At 42.6% G+C, this 22,734-nt stretch overlaps 1 protein-coding gene across 3 annotated transcripts in view; it reads left to right on the top strand.

The window, feature by feature from the left end:
- The first annotated feature begins 1,557 nt into the window (after positions 1 to 1,557).
- MARCHF8 (membrane associated ring-CH-type finger 8) overlaps positions 1,558 to 22,734 on the top strand; it is a 385,964-nt gene continuing 364,787 nt past the window's right edge. The window contains exon 1 of one of the 3 annotated variants that reach the window (XM_077454376.1): positions 1,558 to 1,709. The gene's annotated coding sequence lies outside the window, so the exon portion shown is untranslated. Of the gene's footprint in view, positions 1,710 to 21,044; positions 21,115 to 22,734 lie in introns of those variants that run through there. The other 2 variants (XM_077454379.1, XM_077454377.1) reach the window with 2 other exon arrangements.

Genomic DNA, 22,734 nt, shown 5'->3' with positions numbered 1-22,734 from the left:
CTCGGCTTGCCTTTGATGATCCCTGCTATCCGCCTGCACCCGACCCGGCTTGTCTGACCACCACACCTGCCTGCTCCTACTGCTACCTCGCTGCCACCTTGGGGTGCCCCCAAGGAAAGTGGTAATGCAGTGCGCTGTGGCAAACAGTGGGTGTGGCTAAACTGCTCTTACTAACATCATGCCCCCCCCCAGTGAGGCCAAACCTACCCTCAGCGAGCAGATCCCGAATGGCAACAGATTTTTGTGTTACTATCTAAGCTACTTGGGGAGTCACAGCCCAGTCTAAATAATGTGTCCGGGTTTCAGGCAGACTGAAACTCTGACACAGGATTCCAAACCCGAACTGTCCGGGTGAATCCTGGACAGGTGGCAACCCTACAGCCACTCCTTCGGAAGTCAGTGCTACACGTATATGGAATAAATAGAGGGAATCCAATACCCACTTTCTGGCAATATATTTTTCAATAGTTTATTTCAGCCTATCACATAAAATCACAATCAAATACATTTAGGTTTTTGGTTGTAACGTGACAAAATGTGGAAAATTTCAAGGGGTATGAATACTTTTTTCAAAGCACTGTATGAGTAGGGTTGCCACCTCATCCCTTTAAACCCAAACACATATTAATTACCCAGGTGCTGTGGCTGATTAAGGTGGTAATTAAACTCACTTGATGCCTTATCTGTATTTATTAGCCTCAGAACCTGTGTAATTCAAAGGTGCTCAGGTTTAAAGGGATCAGGTGACAACCCTATGTATTAGATTTTATGCATGGCATAGCCACCCTGGGAGCTTGGCTGCATTTATACAACAAATCAGGGTCACTTTCCTGCTCCCAGCCTCTGATTGGTCAGTGAAGGGGCAGCAGCACTCTGATGAACTCCTCCCTCTCCTCATCAGTTTATTATTATACACGATTTGTGTGCAGGCCATCAATATTATTGTTGCCTCTCTCTACTTCACAGGTGACTACAAGGGGAAGATACCAGGTATAAATCTGGTTAAAAGTCATGTCAATTAAAAAAAACATTTTTTTTTTCTAATAAACTAAATAAATAAAAAAATTTTTTTTTTTTTTTTTTTTACATCTTCATTAAAAACATTTTCCCCACAAAATGCAGCGGGTTCCCGGAGCCCTACATTTATATTTATATATGTATTGTATCTGTACAATCTTTATATTCCATGCATTCTATCTGTATAGTCTTTATATTCCATGTATTGTATCTGTATAGTCCATGTATTGTATCTGTATAGTCTTTATATTCCATCTCTTGTATCTGTATAGTCCATGTATTGTATCTGTAGTCTTTATATTCCATGTATTCTATCCTATGTGTCTCCACAACCAAGACACTTCACTCCCTCTGTAATCATTGTCTCTACACAGCTGAAAGAACCGCTCCACGGCGCCCTCTACTGGTCACCTCTACGTACCATCAATCAGAAAACCAGGCTGTGCAATTAGACACTCAGCTGAAAAGAAAAGCTATTCTCTGATTGGCAGCTGCGCCCAATGTGGGCGTGGTGGGGAAGGATTGGCTGGTGGATGTCAATAGACGGTGGTGGCTCCGCCCTTCACTTCCCTATAGCAGCAGCTGATCAGTGGTCGCTGCCAGGACCTGTGTGGTGTCACCGCGATCATCGGGGACAGCGCCGCTCCCCGGGACTACGGAGCACATCACAGAGAGACCGCCGTCATATACAGGTCAGAGTAATCTCCGGGACTACAACTCCCAGCATGATGGACAATCCACAATGTATATAACCTTATCGGGGGAAGGGCAGCATGGAAGTTCTGTACAGTGCAAGTGACAGAGTAATACTGTGTGCGGAGGGGGGCTGGGTGCTGTCATCTGTACAGGAATGGTAATATGGAGTGCTGTCATCCTGTACAGGAATGGTAATATGGAGTGCTGTCATCCTGTACAGGAATGGTAATATGGAGTGCTGTCATCCTGTACAGGAATGGTAATATGGAGTGCTGTCATCCTGTACAGGAATGGTAATATGGAGTGCTGTCATGCTGTACAGGAATGGTAATATGGAGTGCTGTCATGCTGTACAGGAATGGTAATATGGTGTGCTGTCATGCTGTACAGGAATGGTAATATGGAGTGCTGTCATCCTGTACAGGAATGGTAATATGGAGTGCTGTCATCCTGTACAGGAATGGTAATATGGAGTGCTGTCATGCTGTACAGGAATGGTAATATGGAGTGCTGTCATGCTGTACAGGAATGGTAATATGGAGTGCTGTCATCCTGTACAGGAATGGTAATATGGAGTGCTGTCATCCTGTACAGGAATGGTAATATGGAGTGCTGTCATGCTGTACAGGAATGGTAATATGGAGTGCTGTCATCCTGTACAGGAATGGTAATATGGAGTGCTGTCATGCTGTACAGAAATGGTAATATGGAGTGCTGTCATGCTGTACAGGAATAGTAATATGGAGTGCTGTCATCCTTTACAGGAATGGTGGTAGGTAATATGGAGTGCTGTCATCTGTACAGTATTTTAATACAGAGTGCTGTTATTTATACAGATATGGTAATATGGGGTGTTGTCATCTGTAAGGGTGTTGTTAGCCAATGGCTGCAATAGTGTGCCAGTTTTGCTCAGCCAGCTTCCAGCTGTAAAGTGAAAGTGATCCAGCAGCTGTATACCCGCCAATCCCTTTCATGGTGTGGGCAGCGCAATCCCTTCCCCTGTGTGGTTCCTAGGGTCTCCCGCTCTTGCTGGGAGCCTGGGATCACGTCGGAGGGCTTCAGAGTGGTGGGTGGGTGGGTGGGAGGGAGGAGAGTGAAGATCATCTGTTTGTCGATCTCCTCTGCCCAGAGTAATACCAGAAGCAACAATGATTAACAACTGAGCCAGAGAAGCATACAACTGAACAGATCTCTGCACAGTTACATGCTTTGGAGGACAGCCCCCCCCAGTGTCCCCATGACAGAGTACCTGTCATCTGCTCAGTGCTATCACAGGGGGATAGACCAAAAAAAGTTTATATATTAAAAAAACAGTTGCAATGAATACCTTTTTTATTCTACAGGGCCTCTGCTTTCAGAAACCTGTAATGTTCTGAGGGTTCTAAAGTGGAACTTCATTCTCTCACTCAACAGTGATTATCTGTAATCCTTAGGCCTCTAACACACTGCAAGAGGCGTGTGTGTGTGTGTGTGTGTGTGTGTGTGTGTGTGTGTGTGTGTGTGTGTGTGTGTTTTTTTTTTTATTTTTTTTATTTTTTTTTTTCTTTCCCTAAACTAATTTGTAGCCGTTCTTTACATGCAGGTGTGTAAACAAGAGCTTTGGTCCTCAGTAAAAAAAAAAAAAAAAAAAAAAAAAAAAAAAAAAAAAAATCTGCATTTTCGGTCAGTATTTTGCATGGTGCGCTTGAAAATGCATGCATAAATATATAAATACATTTTCCATAGGAAGGTATGTGAATGAGCGATCGCGCAAATTTGTGCAAAACAAACACCTGAAATGACATCCAAAAAAGCAGCTCAACCATCAGTACCGTGTGTAAGAGGCCTTATTTTGCTAGGTGGGGGTGGGACTGAACCGTGCTCTGTGTGTCTTATGGACTCGGGAGCTATGCTATGGCTTGCTATAGGGGGGCACCTGGCAAGGGGGAGGGGCTGAGGGTGCCAGTGGGGGACCTGAGAAGAGGCGAATCGGGGCTGCTCTGTACAAAAGCAGGTAAGTATAAGTGTGAGTTGTTGTTTATATGTTTATATATATATATATATATATATATATATATATATATATATATATATATATATATATATATATATATTTGTTTTTTTTGTTTTTTATAATTGCTTTGAGGCTGGGTTCACACACATGTGAATTGGATGCGGTTACATTGCATCCAATTCACAGAACATTTTGAAATCTGTATTTTTTCACTGGGTCTGATTCACATATGTGCATTGCATCCGCAGTCCGCATTGCACAAAAAAAGTGTGTGTTTTCTAGGCAGTGCAGTGCGAATTGCAGGCACATAATCTTCAATGGGCATGCATCTGATTCGCAGATGTGTTCCATAGCGAACAGGAATTCTCTCCCCCTCTTCACTATACCTCCCCCCTCTCCCTGGTCAGCAGATCCGCAACAAGGCATTTCCCCGTTCTGCCTATTGACATGCCAGAGATCGTTGCTTCCTGTCACCAGGAGCAGTGATCTCTGTCATATCAGTGGTAGCCCATCACTCCCTAGGACACACTTAACCCTTGATCGCCCCCTAGTGTTTAACCACTTCCCTGCCACTGTCATTTACACAGTAATCAGTATTTTATAGTACTGATCGCTGTATAAATGACAATGGTCCCAAAATAGTGTCAAAAGTGTCGGCCATAATGTCAGTCACGATAAAAATCTCAGATAGCCGCCATTATTAATAAAAAAAAAAAGAAAAAAATACATGAATAATAAACTATTTAGTAGACGCTATAGCTTTTGCGCAAACCAATCAATATGCGCTTATTGCATTTATTATTATTATTTTTTTTTTTTTAACCATAAATATGTAGAATACATATCGGCCTAAACTGAGGAATAAAATGTTTTTTATTAAAAAAAAAAAAAAAAAAAAAAAAAAAAAATTGGGGGGATATTTATTATAACAAAGTAAAAAAAAAATTTTTTTTTTTTAATTGTTGCTCAAATGCCACCAAAAGAAAGCTCTATTTGTGGGGAAATAAAGGACGCCGATTTTGTTTTGGTGTAAAGTCGCATGGCCGCGCAATATTCAGTTAGTGACGCAATGCTGAATCGCAAAAAGTGCTCTGGTCAGGAAGGGGTAAAATCTTCTGGGGCTGAAGTGGTTAATTTGTGGTGCTCAGATGCAGTGTAGTTCCACTTTAAGTTTAAAAGAAAAAAAAAATGACCCAAAAAGGCAGATTTTTATCTGTGTGTGTGTATTAAAAAAAGTTCTCTGGAGCAGAAGTGGTTAGGCTGGTTATATGCCATAGACTTTGGTATGAACATTCATGCAAATTTTCTAAGAGTTCGTGTGAAATCCATGGCATATATCCAGTTTTAAGGTACTTCCTTTTATCTCTTCCTTATCAACCCACTCCAGTGTCTCCTAGCACAGGGCTCGGCAAGCTTTCCTGGCACATCTATGGTGGCAATTGATCCTGGTGATTGGCCACTCAAGCACAGCATTGTGGGAAGCAGGGGTTCCTGCGTGCCTTGTTTACAGGGGCTTTGACGGCATATCCTGGCAGTGTCGGGTCTCTGGAGTTGGCATAAACAGCAAAGGATAGAAGTGTGCCAGGATGCAATGCCCGGCGATCCAAAATGATCCATGCAACCACTCATAACATACACACTGCTTGGTCCTGCTTGAAAAATGGACCAATCCATAGATTTCGATCTGCATTGCTATTCTGAAAACATAAGCGCATTGTGTGTATGCAGAGATCTGCCCTCCTCGGTAAGAAACCCTGGCATGGAGCTGATAATGGAAACACTGCTGTATGTAGATTGCTTTGTTATTGCCTACTTTATTATCAGCTACTCGTACTTCTAATATCGCACAGTAATGGTTTGTGCACTTCTCTCCAGGGATGGTAAAACCAGGCAATTGAGCTGCACTTTTTACCACCCCCAGCTACCTGATCACTGACTTGTAGCCGCTGAGGGCTGTACACATACCACTGATGCAATACGGGTGGGCAGCATTTGCAGGGTTAAACAAGAGCACAGACTGGCCTTCAGGGGGCACCACACATGAACGAACCCTTACAGTCTTAAACTATTTGTACTTTAATCGCCACATTGTTGTGCTTTCCATTCTAAAAACTGTAAGGTTGAATCCCTTTTTAAAAGTGTCACTAAATCCACATTATAAAAAAGATCAATAAATGGTATATTACATGATGTTCATACTCAGTCACTATGAGATTAGTTTTCTGTATTCTGCAAAAAACCTGGTTGATCCTCCTGTTCTCTATCGCCAACTTCTGTTCATGTCCCCAACTCAGCTAGGGATTTTGCAGCTGTGGTGGCAACTTTGCACACGCTCAGTTTCCAGTGAGTTTCTATGCTGAGAACTTTCTCCCTATCATACCTGAGCAGCCCATGTGACTATAGAGTCTCACATGTGGGCATATACATACAGTGGTGTGAAAAAGTGTTTGCCCCCTTCCTCATTTCCTGTTCCTTTGCATGTTTGTCACACTTAAGTGTTTCGGAACATCAAACCAATTTAAACAATAGTCAAGGACAACACAAGTAAACACAAAATGCAATTTGTAAATGAAGGTGTTTATTATTAAAGGTGAAAAAAAATCCAAACCATCATGGCCCTGTGTGAAAAAGTGATTGCCCCCTAAACCTAATAACTGGTTGGGCCACCCTTAGCAGCAACAACTGCAACCAAGCATTTGCGATAACGTGCAATGAGGCTTTTACAGCGTCCTGGAGGAATTTTGGCCCACTCATCTTTGCAGAGTTGTCCTAATTCAGTTACATTAGAGGGTTTTCGAGCATGAACGGCCTTTTTAAGGTCATACCACAACATCTCAATAGGATTCAGGTCAGGACTTTGGCTAGGCCACTCCAAAGTCTTCATTTTGTTTTTCTTCAGCCATTCGGTGGTGGACTTGCTGGTGTGTTTAGGATCATTGTCCTGCTGCAGAACCCAAGTTCGTTTCAGCTTGAGTACACGAACAGATGGTCGGACATTCTCCTTCAGGATCTCTTGGTAGACAGCAGAATTCATAGTTCCTTTTATCACGGCAAGTCTTCCAGGTCCTGAAGCAGCAAAACAGCCCCAGACCATCACACTACCACCACCATATTTTACTGTTGGTATAATGTTCTTTTTCTGAAATGCAGTGTTCCTTCTACGCCAGATATACTTGGACACACACCTTCCAAAGAGTTCCACTTTTGTCTCATCGGTCCACAGAATGTTGTCCCAAAAGTCTTGGGGATCATCAAGATGTGTTGTGGAGAAATTGAGACGAGCTTTGATGTTTTTTGCTCAGCAGTGGTTTTCTCCTTGGAACTCTGCCATGCAGGCCATTTTTGCCCAGTCTTTTCCTGATGGTGGAGGCATGAACGCTGACCTTAACTGAGGCAAGTGAGGCCTGCAGTTCCTTGGACGTTGTTGTGGGGTCTTTTGTGACCTCTTGGATGAGTCGTCGCTGCGCTCTTGGGGTAATTTTGGGTGGCCGGCCACTCCTGGGAAGGTTCACCACTGTTCCATGTCTTCGCCATTTGTGGATAATGGCTCTCACTGTGGTTCGCTGGATTCCCAAAGCTTTGGAAATGGCTTTATAACCCTTTCCAGACTGATAGATCTCAATTACTTTCTTTCTCAATTGTTCCTGAATTTCTTTGGGTCTCGGCATGATGTGTAGCTTTTAAGGATCTTCTGGTGGACCTTACTGTGTCAGGCTGGGTTCACACTGCTGCGGGGGGAGATCCGGATGTGATTCGCACCGCAAATCACATCCGATCTCCGTAGCGATGCGAGTTCAGCCATACAGATAGTATGGCTGAATTCGCATCGCTCCCGCAGCAAACTTGCACGGGACCCTTTTTTTTTTTTTTGGTCCGCAACAGAATCGGATCGCATGGGGGTTCACACCATGCGATCCGATTCCTGTGCGAGTCGGCAGATCGCACTGCGATATGCGGACGGATCTGGGGGTGTCATTAACATGTCATTGACACTCCCAGCCATCCGCATAGGGCAGTGTGAACTGCCGGTGGGAGTAATGCGATTCGGGAAAACGCCGCGGATTCGTGGCGTTCCCGCATCGCAGCGGTGTGAACCCGGCCTCAAGCAGCTCCTATTTAAGTGATGCCTTGATTGTGAACAGGTGTGGCAATAACCAGGCCTGGGTGTGGCTATAGAAATTGAACTCAGGTGTGGACAACCACAGTTATAGTATGTTTTAACAAGAGGGGCAATCACTTTTTCACACAGGGCCATGATGGTTTGGATTTTTTTTCACCTTTAATAATAATAAACACCTTCATTTACAAATTGCATTTTGTGTTTACTTGTGTTGTCCTTGACTATTGTTTAAATTGGTTTGATGTTCCGAAACACTTAAGTGTGACAAACATGCAAAGGAACAGGAAATGAGGAAGGGGGCAAACACTTTTTCACACCACTGTAGTGGTAAATGACAACCCACTCCCTTCCCCCCCCCTCCCCCATGCCCACTAACCAGCTACACACAATGAGAGTAGAATATTGCATGTATATTGGTGGAGGCTTCACCTCACTCTTAGACACAGAGGGGCGTGTTATTTCCACAAAATAATAAAGATTCTGTTTTAAATATATATTTGTATTAAAATTTAAAACCGTTTTATTGATATACACTTTTTTTGTTATACAAAAGCTGTGTGTGTGTTTTTTATTTTTTTTATTTTTATTTTTATTTTTTTTATGTTTAATATGTGACCAGTAGCAGAGAACTAGAAGCTCCTCAGGCTGGGAAAGATCTGGGTCATGTGACGGCTGTATATCGATTAGGAAAAAAGGGACGTGCATGTTTTTGTTTTTAATTAAAATAATTTCAGCGCCGTCATCCACATACAGAAAGACAAGGGACAATGTAAATTAAACTGTGTGTTTAGAATGACCTTTTTAAAGCGGAATGCCGCTGAAAAAATAAAATAAATAAGTCAGCAGCTACAAAAACTGCAGCTGCTGACTTTTTTTAAAATAAAGACACTTACCTGTCCAGGGCGCCCACAATGTCTGTGCCCGAAGCCAACCCGCCCCTTGACTCCCGGGTGGAGGCGTCAGCATCTTCAGTAAGGGAATCAGGAAGTGACGCTTTGTCCTGACTGGTCCCTGCTGTCTTCTGGGAGGAGGGGCTGGACATGGCATAGATCTATCACTGGAAGTGGGAGCAAATACTTGTATTAGACAGGTATCTGCTCCCCCTCCCCCACTCCTCCCTGAAAGTTGCCAAATGTGACATCGAAGGGGGGGAACCGGATAAGCGGAAGTTCCCTTTTTGGGTGGAATTCCACCTTAAGTCCCATTCACTTTTGCCCTCATGCTAACCAGAGCGGTTTAATGTGTGAACAGCAGCCCATTTTGGGATGGTGTGTGGTGTCATATGCATTTTATCGCATCAAGCAGCTCTCTGTGACATGCATCGTAGCACGGGGACCTGCAGAACTGTCCAGTGAGGTGCGATGGTATGCAAGCATGTTTCAGAATATCCCACATCTCTGGAACATGAGCATCCTTGTGTGAACATAACACATGTTGTTGTCTATGTGTCATTGCAGTTGCATGCTTTTTTTTTTTTTTTTTTTTCTATCCATGAGGAAAAACTAAGGTGGCTACACATCGTGTGATCGGGCCCCTAAAGTAGACCTAAGCGTAGACCTTCAGCCTTTATAAGAGCAGTGTATAGAGAGAGCTGCTAACAAAACTTTTTTTGGCAAGCTTCAAGCAACCTAAGGCCTTGTTTACATTTGCGGTTGGAGAGGGGGCAATCAAAAAAAAAAACAGGATTTTACCGGCCCTTGGACACTCGCAGTTCAAACTACAAGGGAAGAGAATGGGCTGTTCACATACCACAAAGCAGGGTGGATATAAATCAATTGAATAGATTTTTACTCCAAAGGCATTTTATTAAAATTTGATAAAATCTAAAAGAAAACTATCTTTAGATTTTTTTTATTTTAAGATACATTGATAATTTAGTTTACTCAGCATGAAATGGCGCTTAGTTATGCAGCATGAAGCTGTATATTCCGCAATATTTACATTTTTGGTAAACTCATTCAATGAATGCAAGCCGAGATAGCATGCAATGCATTCGTCCAATTTCATAGTAACCATGAGAGAAAACAAAGTTAGGGAATATTCCTTTATCCTATTGTTTTGCAAATCTATGTACACTACAAACTGTATGATTTGCATCAAGGCGAAAATCACCCATTCAACTGAATGCACATGGTTTGCGGTGCAGTGGCGATAGTTTTTAGGGATTAATAAAGGTGACGAGTAGGTGACAGAATGTCTCTTCACCACCTATCAAACATTCCCGAAGAGCGATCCACTGTAAGTGTAAACGACAACTTAAAGCTGAATTCTTTGGCATTCCTCCAAAGGTCATTTCTTACCTTTCAGCAATATTTCCATTCTGTTCAATACAGGTGAGTACAGGTTGAATCAGTCAGAGAAGGCCTCTGTAACCTGAATCTTGTACTTCAGGTCCAACCTGCCCGCTTCATTGTTTGGTTGATGGACCAGGAGATTTCTGCTCTGTCCCGCCCACCATTACCTTATACTTTGTATATTTTAAAGTCCATGTAATTTTACATTTATTCTGAAATTTTCGACCGTTTTCTAGACGCAGCTATTCAGTTTGGTGAACCTCCGGCCCATCTTTACTTCTGAGACACTCTGACTCTCTAAGATGCTCTTTTTATACCAAATCATGTTACTGACCTGTTGCCATTTTTATTTAATAAGTTACGTTTTCTTCCAGTAAGTGGTTAGGACAACTTAGACCCCTTTCACACTGAAGCACAGGTATCTGTAGCGCTTTAGCTGCGGGTCGCTTTTTTTTAAGGTCTCGTGACAACGGTACCTTTAAAAAGGCCCATTCTTGCGGCACTCTTGAAGTGCTGCCCATTTTATTTCAATGGGCAGGGCCGTTTTGGGAGTGCTATTTACAGCGCTCCAAACATGCTGCTTGCAGGACTCTTTCTACCGTCCTGCAAGCGCACCGCCCCAGTGTGAAAGCGCACACATTCAAATGAATGGGAGGCCATATTCTGGCATTTTTTAGGGCATTATTTTTAGCTCTAAAACGCCTGAAAACCGCCTCAGTGTGAAAGGGGTTCTTACTTTGCCAGCTTTTTGTTGCCCTGTACTGTCTTTTATTTTATTTCATTTTTATTTTTTTCACAAGATATACAAAAATTCATTCAACACTTAAATTGGCTATTATGGACATTTAAAAAAAAATCTTTTATACCAGAGACACCCCTTCACCTTCCTATATTTTATCAAATCTCTGCTACTTTTATTACATCACCTCAAAATCCAAAGCCTAGCATTTTATAGGTGTTTTATGTATATCTCACCCCTGTCCTATATTTTATTTTTATTTGAGAAGTGTTGCTTCCATCAATTTTCAAAGTTACTTATTTTTGTTTTCTTAAAATGGTATTTTATCAATTAAAATTTTTTCTTTTGTGATTAACTGCTTCCCGACCGCCTCACGCAGATATACTGTGTCAGAAGGACATGCACAGGCAGATTAATGTACCTGTACGTGGCCCTTTTAAGAGTCGGCTTGCGGGTGCACCCGCCAGGAGCTCGGTGATCCCGTGGACTCGATGTCCGCGGGGATACCTGCAGTCGTCTCACGGTGAGGAAGAACAGGGAGATAATGTAAACAAGCATCTCCCCATTCTGCCTAGTGACAGTGTCACTGATTTCTGCTCCCTGTGATCAGTGACGTGTCACACGTAGCCCCCCCCCCCCCCCCCACCCCAACAGTTACAATCGCTCCCTAGGACACATTTAACCCTTACAGTGCCACCTAGTTAACCCCTTCACTACCAGTCACATTTACACAGTAATAAATGCATTTTTAATTGCACTGATCGCTGTGAATGGTCCCAAAAATTGCGCCAAAAGTGTCCGATGTGTCTGCCATAATGTCGCAGTCATGATAAAAATTGCTAAAATCCGCCGTTACTAGTAAAAATAAAATTAAAAAATCAATAAAAATGGCATAAAACTATCCCCTATTTTGTAAACGCTATAACTTTTGCTCAAACCAATCAAACTCTTATTGCAATTTTTTCTTTTTTTTTTCTTTTACCAAAAATATGTAGAATACGTATTGGCCTAAACTGAGGAAAAAATGTTTTTATATATTTTTTTTGGGGGGATATTAAAGCAAAAAGTAAAAAATGTGTATGTAGATTTTACACAGCATCTCAACTGTTTTGGAATTGGGGTTCTACTTTGAATGAGAAGCTATGTGACTTCTGGTCTGTCACACCTATTCACACGGGCAGCAAAGCTGGATATACAGTGGGTTGAACAAAAAACACAAATTCCTGCATCGACACAACAATGTGGGTACAAGAATCTCCCCTGCTGCGCTGACAGCAGGGGCCCCCCAATCAGAATACACAGATCAGCACTGCAGCCATTGGCTGCATGCACTTTTCAAATGCTGTTTTTCCAGCAGGACAGCTCAACAGAAGCCATTCTAATGACCAGGAAGTGATTGACTGGTGATGCAAATGAGCACCTAGGCCAGAGATGGCGAACCTTGGCACCCCAGATGTTTTGGAACTACATTTCCCATGATGCTCCAGCACAGATGAACATCATGGGGAAATATCTGGGGTGCCAAGGTTCGCCATCACCGACCTAGACCTAATCTTTGTGTTATGGGAATTGTAGTTTGAAACGGAAGCTCCACACGGCGAGTAAAAGTGATCCTCCTTATTGTGCCCAGGCATGGCTAAGCTTTATGAATGTAAAAGATAATGTCATAGATTATAAGGAGGTATGTTTTAAATAAATTTGGGAGTTAAAATAATTGGTATATTAGCATTATCGGAACAACAGAAATCGGGAAAGATCTGTGGGAGCTTCTGCAGACTTTTCTTGAAGGTCCATTATCCAGGAGTGTCATCCTTGTCTGTCCTTTATAACCGCTATGATGGATGTGTTTGTGTTACAAGAGAGGGTATCGCTAAGCTGATGGTCCTGAATCAGACACAAGAAACAAAATACGGGTGAACAATGGCAGCTCCATATATCTATCCTGCATGCTCCTTCAAAATTGCTCAGGGGACACAGCCTACCAGCTAAGTATCTCATTCCATCCTGCCATTTATCTTGTCCTGCTTTATTTCTATCTCTATCAAGAAGAATTAAAACCTCAGTTAGGTTTTTATTGTTGTGTACCTGTAAGAAACATTTAGCGTTCACTCACGCTTGTGCGACTTTACAGTGCAACTTTATGCAAATGTGATGTGACTTTGGACGAGTGCGACTTTGGCTTTGACCAGTGTGATTGCTTTTACTCTACAAAGTCACATGTATATCGTGCAAGTCCAACTTTCATGCTGCTTTTGAGGGTTTACACTGAAGTCCCGTGAAAGTCAGACCAACATAGTGCAAGAACTACTTTAAAGTCGCTCTGACTTTAAGTCGCACAGATATTAATGGGACTCATTGGGAAACATAGGGTGGGCCTTGTCAAGCAACCTTGGGGTCCAAAGTCGCATGACAAGTCACAAGTGCGAATGGGGCCTTACCCTTACTTTCTATCTTATTGATGTGGTTACACTACCGATAATCAGAGTATTTCTGTGGCAGGTACATGGGATTTGTGATCAGCAGCATCCAGGAGGCCTGTGCAAATCAATGACAGGCTGACAAGCGTTGCAGCTTTCTGCGTCTGTTTGCATTTAATTGCACATCGAGTAGTTAAAGGAGGTTAGTGAAAGTTAAGTGGCTCTGATTTAAAGCTGTCTGCATTCAGTGCTGTTCATCTGTCCCTAACTATATGTAACCACTCAATTTGCGGACAGTCGCAATGCTTGTCAGTCTGTCACCTATTTGGATAGCCTTTTGGCTGTGGCTGATTGCAAAAACCTTTGATCCCTGCAGCAGAAATCTGCTGATTATTGGCGGTGTATGACCCTAATTGGCCGTGTGAATAAAGCTTTAATCTCTCAATTGAGGACACAGATTAAAAAAAATTATTATTATTATTATTATTATTATTTTTTTTTGCCATTTGTGTATCAGGAGAGATTTACACTTATGCTTCTTTTCCCCTGATAAATAAATTAAAGCCATTATTTCGGAGTCAATATTTCAGGTTTAGTTTTAATCACATTAGTTGTCTAATGATTTTTCCATAACAAATTATACTAACGTTATGGTCAAAAGTTAATTATATTATCGAATAATTTGTAGCTTTAAATAGCACACATCTAGTATCAGCTTCCTGCGTGCTCTTATCACTGTATGTATATATTTAGTAACACTGATTTTGCACGAATGATGAAAAAGTGCATTACTCTTCTGTGAATAATTAAAGAATATCATTGCGTAAAGAAGCGCTTGCATAAGACTTATCTCCCTACATAGGAACGGTCCACGTGAAATTTAGATGCGTTATTGTTAAGAGGAACCAAATGTTTGTGTTGTGTGTGCTGTCTATTCAGATTCCTGTGGCCACAATGGAGAATCATTTCACTTCCTTTGTAAACTCCCCCATTCGTTCGGTACGTGGCATCCTCTTTTTTTTTTTTTTTTTTTTTTTTTTTTTTCCCAGGCAGGAGGCCAGAATCAATATAGTTCTCACTTGTGATAAATATTTCCTGTTATGTTATAACTGGTTTTCATTTCCATCATAATCTGCTGTGTTGGGAGACTAAACTTTGATGTTTTAGATTCCTAATGCTTCTCTGGAGCTTCTCATCAGCTTGTAGAAGCTTAAAGTGGAACTCCAATATTTGTTCATCCTATCCTTTTCTATTAAAAAAAAAGCCCAAGATCTACTTAGTCTCTGCTTTCCAGCCCCATCCCCACTTTTCTTCTTGTCCCAGTGCTACTGGTCCTCTTCAGACAGAACGACAGTCGGAGCCATTTTGCTGATTTCTTGAGAACCCATTCTGTCATTGACATGTTGACTGTGTCATTACGTAGACTGTACTTCTGGACTCAACAGCACATCATTACGTAAGCACTGCTCAGTCATGAAACAAGGGCTACCTCCCCTAATCCCTGCATGTGCATGAGCTGCAGAGGCTTGCAGGAACAGCTGGAGTTCCACTTTAACACTACATGTCTTAGCTGCATCATTCTGTACATGGCCCATTAGTCACACCAGCTTCTTCCCCAAAGCCTGGCTACAGTGACTGACAGCGCTAAGGTCTTGTACATGCAGTCTTCAGATTGTATCAGAGCAAGTCTGCCTTTTTTTTAAATTTTTTTTTTTTCTTAATCTTTATACTATGGAGAAACCCTTGAAACAATTTTTACGTCTCTGAGAACCCCTGCTGAAAAGTCTTATATATGCAGCTTGGGGTACATTTGTGTAATCCATTAAATTGCAGAAAGTGTTAAAGTAGACGGAAAAGAATGTGGTGTGTACATAGAGGTATATGACTCCTAAAGCAGATCATTTTAACACCCTCCGAAATATTTTCAGCAATAAGCATAAAAATTAAACAACTAGTGATAATGGAAATAAAGTGGTGACCAGTAGAGAAATGCCTTCTTGTATTGGTGGTCAGTTGGAGAAATGCCCTCTTGTATTGGTGGTCAGTTGGAGAAATGCCCTCTTGTATTGGTGGTCAGGTGGAGAAATGCCCTCTTGTATTGGTGGTCAGGTGGAGAAATGCCCTCTTGTATTGGTGGTCAGGTGGAGAAATGCCCTCTTGTGTTGGTGGTCAGGTGGCGAAATGCCCTCTTGTGTTGGTGGTCAGTTGGAGAAATGCCCTCTTGTATTGGTGATCAGTGGAGAAATGCCTTGCTTACATTGGTGGTCAGGGGAGGGAAAAAACTTTTATATTTGGGTTATTGTTGATATGCCATTTTACATTGATGGGCAGTAGAGAAATACCTTGTTACATTGGTAGTCATTGGGGAAATGTCCTCCCTCATTAAGGTCAGTGGAGAAATGCTCTCCTACACTGGTGACCAGAGAAGAAATTCCTTCTCACGTTAGTGGGCAGTGGAGAAATGGTTCCTCAATTTGGGGATCAGTGGCAAAGTGCACCCACCCATTGGTGGTCATTGTAGTACTCCTCTCATATTGCTGTTCAGTGGAAAAGTGTAGAAGGTACATTGGATGTATGCCAAAATTCTGTCCCTAGGAGTGTAGATGGGGAGATCAGTCTGTTCAAGGCCTAAGGAACTCCTAGTACCCTTTTGTGAGAACTCAAATTGAGACCAGCTGGTCTAGATAGCCAGCTGAACCAAAAAAACAAACATAAATCTAAGCAATGGTCAACCATAAATTAGCATCATCCTGGATTGCAGATGTGTGCATCTTTTAAATGGCTGGTCACAAAGGCAAATGCTTGGGTAGGTAAAATTGTAAACCTATATGCATTTTGAACCATATATAAGCTGTTTTCCTGGAGGTCCACTTTAAATTCCTGTTTGGCTCAGTACAAAAAGAGAAAAGCTTTGCTTTGGCCCTCTTCATCCCCTTATCAGTAGACTTAACCCTAGTGTCTCATAGGGTTTTCCTTGGCCAAATGGTCTACTTTTGCTCATCTGCTGCTAATTGGCAAGGGCATTAAAATCTGTGTAGATGGCAGATGGCTTATGTTCCTAAATAGAATCTTCCATATCAAAGTCATAGCCGTTTCAGTATGGAGGAGAAAAAATGCTTTGTTCTTCAGAGTGTACGAGGATGAAGGTTTTTGATTTGACTCGTTCTTGCTATTTTGAGTTACTATATGCTGTTTTCAAAGTTATAGATTTATTATATTCAGCATTCTTAAAAGGCAACTTCACGTTCAGTGAAAGTTCACTGCTCATGGTTAACTGCATGCCCTGTATTCATGGCGGGCCCCAGCCATCAAGGCGAATACAAACCAAGCCATAGGAATGAATTGCCGAAGAGGAGTATACCTTTTTTTTTTTTTTTTTTTTTTTTTTTTTTTTTGTAGCTATACAGTGTAGCTCAGGATTGGGAATTATTTATATTCCCAATGTATGCAGCCGGTGACATCACCTGTGCATGCACTCTGAAGGTCCGGCATACTGGACCTTCAGAGCTCTGTGCCACTGGAAGAACGCATGGGGGAAGATGGAAGCCTTGTCAGCAGTGACAGAGCGCTGCTAGAGGGCTTCATTCTAAGGTAAGCATTTCATAATGTGCTAGTACACTGATGTACGTTGGCAGAATGGCAGGGACATGCAAATGCACATACCTGTATGTCCCTTTAAATTTACCGCCGTGCCATTGCGTGCGTGCCCCGCCGGTTGGAACCTCTGTGAGTCCGATCGTGGGTCCAGCAGAGTCGAACCCTATGGGGGATACCCACGATTGTCTCACGGGAGGAAGAACGGGTAGATGCTAATGTAAACAAGCATGTCCCCGTTTTGCCTAGTGACAGTGTCGCTGATCTCTGCTCCCTGTCATCGGGAGCAGAGATCGGTGACGTATTGCACGCAGCCACACCCTAGGACCCACTTAACCCCTACACTGCCATTGTCATTTATACAGGAAATGTAAAAAAAGAATCTGTTTTTTCAAAATTGTCACTTTTTTTTTTTTTAATTTATTTATTTTTTTGTTTATAGCACAAAAAATAAAAACTGCAGAGGTGATTAAATAAAACCAGAAGAAAAAAGGACGTCAATTTTGTTTTGGGAGCCATGTTGCACGACCGCGCAATTGTCAGTTAAAGCGATGGTGCGCCGAAAAAGCAAAAAAGTTTTCTGCCCCAAAAAAAAAAAAAAAAAAAAATTAAAAGTCAGCGGCTACAAATACTGCAGCTGCTCACTTTTAAATTGAGGACACTTACCTGTCCAGGGTGCCCACGATGTCCTCACCCAAAACTGATCCATCCCTCAGCTCCGGGTGGAGGTGTCTGCATTGCGAGGGGACACAGGAGGGGCCGGACACACAGCGGATACTGCGACAGTCTTTCACCGATAGTGGGAGCAAATGCCTGGATTAGACAGGTATCTGCCCCCCCCCGAATGCCAAATGTGACACCGGAGGGGGATCCGTACAGCGGAAGTTCCATATTAATTATTTATTTTTTGGGTGGAACTCTGCTTTAAGCTTATCTCTGTCAGTGGGGCTGTGCCTGTACTGTATGGGTTGGCTGCTTGTTTTGTCTAGGGGAAGGGAAAATCACTCTTACTTGCACTGGCGATGGACTGACTATCTCTTGGCATCATCCTGTCCAATGCAGAACAATGGACCCTGCATTAGTCTTGATGATGCCAGGACCTCAAACCACTGGCGTGGGAAGATGCTGCAGGGACTGGTCTAACAACTCAGAGGCGTAGAGGATCGGGTAAGTAAATCTTTTCTATGCCTTTAGACTTAAATAAGCAATCAGCCCTTGCAGTGCAGGCATAGCCACACTGTAAGGTATCATTTTAAGGCTTCCCAGTAGAGCTGCATGATGAATCGAGATAAGATCGCAATCTCGATTTAACCCCTCCGATCTCCAGGCTGGATGACGCGCAATTTTAGTATATCCCCGCCAGGGCTGTGGAAATTAAAGATTAACTCCTCGATTAATTGATTCATTATTTTGATCGGTACTCGCATCTCCGCCGGCTTCAGGGAGTTCCGTCTGAGATCCGGTGATGTTACGGACATCAAAGCCACTGGACTCCTCCCCCTTTCCCCAATTGCCTCCGTATGCTATTGAAGGGAAGGGGGAGGAAGAGTCCGGGCACGTTGAAGTTCTGCTTGAACGTAACGCGTACGGGGAGGAGCTATGCATGACGTCACCCGCTGCTGCCTTTGGAACAAATATGATTGTCGGATTAACATGCTGTGTTTTTTATCATCTTTATGTGAGTAGTCTGTGTTTGAACACAAATTAAATCTTATACTTAAGCGTTGAGCACTTCGATCTTTTCTTTCTACCCATGACCTGGCATCCTTGCTGAAATCTAAGGAGCCATGAGAGAAGTTTATGGTCAGTGTTAACCCTTTGGATTCCCGCTTGCATGACCACCTGTTTGCACAGGGGTCCATGCCATAAGGTGAGAGTGATTAGTTGGACCGGAGGTGGAGGGATTGTCGCGCTACAGTGGAAAAAATTTGAATTTAAAATGTATTTGTGTGAAGTCATGGATTGTGGAAACTAGTGTCGGGTGATTGTATATAGTGTATACCACATTTACCACTGACTAATGCAGAGTTGCAATGCAAGGAGATCAGCTAAAAGTAGTTGGATCTGTATGTGTTATAATTAATTGAAAATTAGTCGATTCGTCGCTTAAAAAACAAATCGCTTAATTGAACACGAAAATTTTAATCAGTAACAACCCTAATATAAATATATATATTTTTTATTTATATTACCCACCACAGTCTGTCTGAGTCAGTTTGCTAGTTGCTAGTGCTACCGTACCCATATTATGAATATTACCACAGTCAGCTACCCAGATTCTATTTTTTGAGAATTGTGATCTTTATTCTAAGCAAAAGTATCGTGATCTAATTTTTCCCAGAATTGTGCAGCTCTACTTCCCAGAGTTGAGTTTTAATACGAGTTACTTGTAACGCACTACAGCCAGAGTCATTTAGTAGTATAGTGCCCACGATTTGTATCCTTTTTCTATTTTTGACATCCCCAATTGCATTAATCTCCAGGCAGGTTTGAGTCTGATTAGTGGCTATAAAATCTTTAGTTCTAACATCTTTACATGAGACGTTCTATAACTGAGACCGCAATCAATCCTGTATTGTGCTCTCCTGCATCACCAACAGGGCTTCTTAGATCACTGGTTTACCAACAAAAGGGCTTGAGGAGGACTGGTGCAGTGATGCCAAGCTCGTGTGAAAAAACTACTGAGCAGGTAGGCTGAGCCCCTTTTGTGCTTTTCACGGTTTACTTTTAAACCTACACTGGACTATACTTTAAAGGGTAGATTTCCCTTGCCAAAGTTTCTATCTTCCCCCCCTCAGTGTAATCCATATAGTAGAATACTTTTAGCTGTCCAGCCCTGTATTGCACAATCCTAACTACGTCATTTAGATCATTTTTGACTATTGTTCTCGTTGGGGGGGGTAGATAATGTCCAAGTTTTTAGTATTACGCTTATGAGCAGCTAAAAGGCATAACAAAGCCCACTTGGTAAGAGTTGTACGGTGTTTCGGATATGTCAGATTATTCTTGTCAAATAGGCAGGTTTTTGGGAATATGTACCGATGTATCTCAGTATTTTTCTTTATTTTATTTATTTTTGTCCCAAAATTTTGATATTTTCGAACATTCCCAAAACCGGTGTAGTAAAGTTGGACAGAATGAACAATACCAGGAACAGGTGGAGATGGATGGATACATTTTTATTTATTAGGAATGGGATAAACATCGTGTGCATAAGTTTCAACTGTGTTTCTCTCCAGTTTTCGCTAATGATTAGACATCTAATTTTGAGATGCCCCACCAAGATTTTTAATTTTTTTTTTTTATTTTTTTTTTTTTTTTGATAACTCTTCATCCGTAGAATCCTTTTTCCAGGTTTTTAGAAGAGTATTTCTCTGTCTATGTTAAAAATGAAAGGGGTGAGTATAATTCTGATCTAGTATAAGAGCGACACTCTATTGCTCAGTCAATCAATGATTGTTGAAAATAGTTTTTCTTGGGGTTGAAACACGTTTTTAAGATAGTTTGTTAGACCTTTTTTGTTTTTTATTTTTTTTTAGAAACTCTCATGGTGGGGAGGCAGATGGAATTCCAGAGATAACGAATCAAAAGATTTTAACTAGAGTAGAGTTTGACTTAAAGAGGAAGTAAACCCTGATGAGTTTACTTCCTCTTTTTTTCCCTGCAAAGGTAAAGCATAATGGACTACTATGCATCGCATAGTAGCCCATTATGTGTCGCTTACCTGACACAGGAGCCAGCGAAGTCGCCGCTGTCCCCTGTAGTCCGCCGCATCCATCTTGCTTGTGGCGTCTCGCAGCTCCGCCGAATGACAGCGGCGAAGCCGCGATGACGTCACTCCCGCGCATGCGCACGGGAGTGGCGTCTCGCAGCTCCGCCGCTGTCATTCGGCAAAGCCGCGATGACGTCACTCCCGCGCATGCGCACGGAAGTCGACAAATGCGGCAGCTCCATTCTTGGAACTGCCGCGTTTAGTGCGCCTGCGCGCCGCTGTCTACGGCGCATGCGCCGTAGACAGCGGTGCCCATTTTCGGGCAAATATCTCCTAAACAATATAGGTTTAGGAGATATTTCTTGGACCTACAGGTAAGCCTTAATCTAGGCTTACCTGTAGGTCAAAGTGGTTTGTAAGGGTTTACTTCCTCTTTAAAGATAGCATTATGCCATATGAAGACCATTGGAGCTCCAGCTTGCGACTTGCTCACAACTCCCATTGGTGAGTAACATGGGATTGCCTTGTGGAGGTAAGTATTTAGAGATATTTACATATTGTGTAATCCCCGTCACTACAGGAGGTGAACCTTCAGTATTTACAGCCTTGTTTTGATTTTTGCACAAAGGTACTTCTGTTTATTTCCTTTTTGTAGTATGGATTTTCCCCTCCTTTCTGTGGATTAAAAGAGAAGTACAGTAAAACCTTGGTTTGAGAGTAACTTTGTTTGAGAGCGTTTAGCAAGGCAAGCAAAATGTTTAAATTTGAACTTGATATACAAGTAGCGTCATGTCACAACTGAGTATAAAAGAGAAGAGAGGCGCCTCTAAGTGTAGCAATATGGTTATATTTAATGAAGGTACAACATTTAGCAACATATTGCTACACTTAGAGGCGCCTCTTCTCTTTAAGGCCCCTTTCACACATGCGGACGATAGGTCCGTATTTCATCCATCCGTTTGCGGATGAAATACGGGCATACATTCATCCCTATGGGATAGCGGGTGTCTGCAGATGAACATCCGCAGACACCCGATTTCGTCCGCCTCCGCTACTGTCCGATTCTGCAGACGGAGGAAAATCCTATTTTTCTATCCGTCTGTAGAGCGGATCGGATGAAGACGGACCCCCATAGAGGAGAGCGGAGAGCTGACAGGGCGGTCCCCGCACAGTGTGCGGAGACCGCCCTGTCCGCAGCCAGCTCAGCGGGGACAACGGAGCGATCACCGCTGAGCGAGCGGATCATCACGGGGCAGATCATTACTGATCCGTCCCGTGTGAAAGGGGCCTAATACTCTGCTGGATTTTGCTTCTAATCCCCTTGTGGAGGCTTTCATTTGAGATAGACATCTTATGGTTACACAACCTGGTCACATGCTATAATCTTTTTTTTTATCTGGACTATAAACTGAATGACCTATGAATAAATGGTTGTGGAACGAATCATTTTAGTTTCCATTATTTCTTATGGGGAAATGTGCTTTGGATTACAAGCATGTTTCCGTAGCGAATTATGTTCGCAATCCAAGGTTTTACTGTATGGGATTTCTCATTTCTCAAGAATCATACTTGCCTAGTCCGATGCTGCATCTGTCCCCCCGCACCTCCTAACACTGAGAACACTACCGATCGGTCGTTCTCACAGCTCCCTAAGCAGAGAGCTGGTAAATTACTGACTCTCTGCTCTGCACCCTTGTGCTCATTGGAGAGCTGGGCTGTGGAAAAAAGGTGGGAGCGTCCGGTGCAGGCTCTCAGCGGCTTGCTGTAAGGCTGAGCCAGGTACCGGCCCAGGCATGTGAGTGGATCCGGACCAGCGCTGTGATGTCAGCCAACAGCGGGCTTCAGCCAGCTGTCTGCTGAAAGAGTCACAGGTACGCAGAACAAACTGCACGCCTGTGATCCAGGAGAAGTACAGTCAAACAAGCTTTGTCTATACTTCTCCTTTTTAATACATTTGGAGCTGCCTCAGAAGGGGTTTACTATCCTCCAGATGAGATGGTAAATTGGGGGTTTTTTTTGTCCCCCCCCCCCCCCTCCTTTTTTATGGTTTGTAAAATTGATCACAGACCTGAGTTTTATCTGACCTATTTCCCGCTGCCTCGGTCTCCATTGTACCGCGCCGTATTGGAAGCCAACATGAAGCTGGCTGCCT

The sequence above is a fragment of the Lithobates pipiens genome, unplaced genomic scaffold, assembly GCF_037356315.1.
Source record: "Lithobates pipiens isolate NorthernLeopardFrog02 unplaced genomic scaffold, aLitPip1_a1.2 Scaffold_25, whole genome shotgun sequence".
Taxonomy (NCBI): Eukaryota; Metazoa; Chordata; class Amphibia; order Anura; family Ranidae; genus Lithobates; species Lithobates pipiens.
This window is presented reverse-complemented; position numbering and strand designations above follow the sequence as displayed.